The following is a 3,169-nucleotide window of genomic DNA, read 5'->3' as shown; positions in this document are numbered from 1 at the left end:
CTCGTTTTCTGTTTCTACTGTGGCTTTTTAAGTATGCGAAGAGTTCTGCAGTTGATAGTGGATGGAAAATATCGAAATAAACCTCTCTCGTTTTCTTCGTGTGCAAATTTGTATATTTAGCTGCCAGGGGACTTTCTAGGAACGAGGCGAGTGCAAGGTGGCTTGTTTTAATAGGGTGGGGGGAAAAAAATAGAGAAAAGACATTTATTTCTGCTGTGCATCTAAAGGAACCGGTGCAAATCTGATTTCAGAAGCGACTAACTTGTATATCCTTAGAGCTGGGTTTTGTGAGACCACTTTTATCTGCTGCACAGAGGTTGCTCTGGGAAGAAGCGATAGGCAGATTTGCGTTTTTGGAAAGTGTTCCTGCTCCCCCCCTCACCCCCCCGCCCCAAATGATCCAGAGATAAGAATCAAGTAGCTGCGCCTCGGTGCACTGAAATTTCCACCACTTCAATTCCTCTTGCAAGGGGTAAAAAAAAAAGAAATAATCTCCCACTCGACCAGAAACCAGACCTTAAGTGTTTAAGACCATTCCTCAGAAAGCTGGGTTTTGGAAAGTGTTCCTGCTCCCCCCCTCACCCCCCCGCCCCAAATGATCCAGAGATAAGAATCAAGTAGCTGCGCCTCGGTGCACTGAAATTTCCACCACTTCAATTCCTCTTGCAAGGGGTAAAAAAAAAAGAAATAATCTCCCACTCGACCAGAAACCAGACCTTAAGTGTTTAAGACCATTCCTCAGAAAGCTGGGTTGTTGGCTTTTTTTTTTACTCTTAATGCCTAGACTTTCTCATGTAAAACTTTCCGTCATGAAGTAGCTCCTTGGGGGCTTCACAATTTAACTGTTCTGTTGCCGGAGGGAGTTAAATGTAACCAAACTTCACCCTGTGTCAAAGCCCCTAATCTCCTTCCTCGAAACTCAATTAAGAAAAGCAGTTTCGGAGACATTTTGAGCTGGGGAAAAAAAGTCGGTGGCAGCAGGATCACTTCTCTAAATCCGGATTTATTAAAATAATAATTAAAAAAAAGGTAGTGGGTTGAAAAGGTGATTTAGCTGTGTTTAAGCTGGGCAGTCAAATTCTTCAGTTTTGTTTTGATTCTTCTCAAGGATGGATGAATTTCAAATCTGCTTCGTGCTGAATTGATATATTCCTCGTATCTCGAACTGAGTATGGACTTGCCTAAATCCTCATTACTATATTTTTCAGAAGCGTATCCGTGACTTAATTGACGTTTGCGACCCATCGGCCACTAGGATTTAGAAACGTTTTTCCCTTTCCTTAGAATTGTGGTAAAGAGCGGATATTTTTAAGACGACAATATAAGGTTCTTTTTAAATAGAATTTAAAATGTTAGTTCATTTTTATTAGGAAATATGCTTACTTTAAAAATGTTGGGGAAACTGTCTTCTGTAGCATCAGCCCGGATGTATTTTCCAGAGATGTTTAATGCTCCAGAATAAAAATCGATTTTAGAACAACAGCACCTATATGTCATTGTGTTGTACTGCTTCATCTAAAACTTCAGAAATATTTTCATTGCGTTTTCCTGCGTTCTTTAGTGGCTCGTTAAGTGTGTTATAAGAATCAATTTTTGCTTAGGCGAAAAAAAAGAAGTCCAGAGACAGATGGAAGTAATTCCTCCCCGGTGTAGCAAGTGCTTACTTGGTCCCACGCAAACTTGCTGCGTTTCTAAATTTTTAAAAAATTATTTTATTTTTTTAAATTGGAGATCGTTAATCTCGGGTTACATTTACCGGTGGTTGCTCGTTAGTCTGTTTGGTTTTGAGGGTTTAATCTTCACATTCCCGCACCAGCCTTAGGGGACCAGAAGCAAAGGCGCAGAGTGGACTGGCTTTATTTGACTTTCTTTGGTTTATTCCCCTGCCGCCCAAGGAAAACGTTGCTAAAGGAAAATTAGAAACCCAAAACAAACAGTGGGAAACCCCACCCCGCTTTCCCCGCTTGGCATCACCTCGGATTTGACACGCGGTTCCTTTTTCCAAGGGCTCAATGAGCGGTTCCTATAATTCCGTCTCTAAATTCGTTTGACATTTTATTGCTCATGAAGAAATACAAGCGCTTGGAAAGTGTTTCTATCTCTATATTTAAAAAACAAACAAACCCTAAGACCTGCTCAGCCCTGCAGGAAGCAGGTAGCGAGAAATATAACCAAGAAGCTCTTTCCACTAATTTTTAACATAATGGGCGCTCTAAAGGGCAATATTTCACTTCTTAAAAAAATCCTTTCTTTGGGGCAGCTCTGAAAAGAAAACAAAAGAAGAAGAAAGATATTTGGAGCTTACTGAGGGAAGAGAGAGAAAGGGAAGTAACTTGTCATAAAAAAAAAAGGAAAATTCAGTGCAGTGTGCTGCAATAAAAGAATATGACCGCTATAAAACTTTATAGGGTATAAATTTCTGAAGGTTAAGGAACTAAACGGCTGTAAAGCAAACAGAGCAAGAAAACTTTCAGGAACTCCTAAATTACTACAACGACTTGGGAATGTGGGGAAACCCAACGTGTAAATGCTCTTGTTTCTGCTTCAGTCACATACAAAGTTCCCCTCTTTTTTTTTTTTTTCTTTCCCCCCCCGCCAGGGGGGGGGGGGAGAAAAAAAAAAAGGGGGGGGGGGGGGGGGAGAGAGGGAGAGAAAAGGTGGGGAGGGCCTTTTGCTAATTTATTCTTCTCTTGCAGATGCCGTGAAAATCCAGCGCTCTGGATGATTCCCTTTGTTCTTTTTTTTTTTCCTCCTTTTTTTTTTTGTTTCTTTTTTTTTTGTTGTTGTTTCTTTTTCCTTTAAAGCAATTCCAGGCTGCCAGAATGCTGAGCCATGCACACAACAACAACACACACACACACACACACGCACACACAGAGGCACCCCCACGCTCACACACTCGAAGTTCTGGCGAGACGTCTGGGCTTGGGAAGCTCTTTATCGGTTTACAGCTCCGGCCTTCCCCCTCCAGAGCAGAATGACCAATTGTTTAGTCTCGGGATTTGAAACAATAGTGGTTTTCAAAAGCAAACCCATTTTCCCTCTTTTATTGCCGGGTAGAGCGACTGGATGCTGGAGCTTTCCGCGCGTAAAACTCCAGCGCTGTGGGGCGAGGCGGAGCAACTCGATTTTCCTTTTTCTCCCTCTTTTTCTCCCTCGCCCCCCCCCC

Source organism: Aptenodytes forsteri, unplaced genomic scaffold, assembly GCF_000699145.1.
Source record: "Aptenodytes forsteri isolate BGI_AS27 unplaced genomic scaffold, ASM69914v1 Scaffold25, whole genome shotgun sequence".
NCBI classification, from domain to species: Eukaryota; Metazoa; Chordata; class Aves; order Sphenisciformes; family Spheniscidae; genus Aptenodytes; species Aptenodytes forsteri.
This window is presented reverse-complemented; position numbering follows the sequence as displayed.